This window comes from Galeopterus variegatus, unplaced genomic scaffold, assembly GCF_000696425.1.
Source record: "Galeopterus variegatus unplaced genomic scaffold, G_variegatus-3.0.2 Scaffold2235, whole genome shotgun sequence".
In the NCBI taxonomy this organism is placed as follows: Eukaryota; Metazoa; Chordata; class Mammalia; order Dermoptera; family Cynocephalidae; genus Galeopterus; species Galeopterus variegatus.
Window position 1 is genome coordinate 16,853 of NW_007728346.1, and position 505 is coordinate 17,357.

Below are 505 nucleotides of genomic sequence, written 5' to 3' on the forward strand. Positions count from 1 at the left end.
GCTAAAGTAAATAAGTCGTGTCACTATCGTGGTTATCACTGGAGATATTGGTATATCACACATTTGTTGAAGTGTGGTATTGCGGGTAGGAATAGCACCCATGGTATTGCAATAGCCCTTAAAGTACTACCTTTTTACATGCTAAAAAGGATTCATCTCTAGAATCCAGAATAGCTCATTCTCCAGTCTTTGGTTTTGTATGTTTAAAATAGCATTTAGGGCTGGCTGGTTAGCTCATTCGGTAGAGCGTGGTGCTGACAACGCCAAGGTCAAGGGTTCGAATCCTCTTACTGGCCAGCTGCCAAAAAAATAGCATTTACATATTTGTTTCCTAAAATCCCATCATATCAGTGGTTCTTACCAGACTTTAATAGACCTGATAGGTTGAGATTCCTCCCACCTCCTTTTTGCTTCCTTTGGTATTTTTTATTCCTTTGTGTGTAAGAAAGCATGGTAAAGCATAGTAGTATCATCTCATTTTATAGGAATGGGAAAATCAATGTGA

General features: G+C 38.8%; 1 non-coding gene across 1 annotated transcript; it reads left to right on the forward strand.

The window, feature by feature from the left end:
* The first annotated feature begins 223 nt into the window (after positions 1–223).
* Positions 224–297, forward strand: TRNAV-GAC. The gene has a single exon. It is a non-coding gene; the product is annotated as a tRNA-Val (tRNA).
* Positions 298–505: the final 208 nt, after the last annotated feature.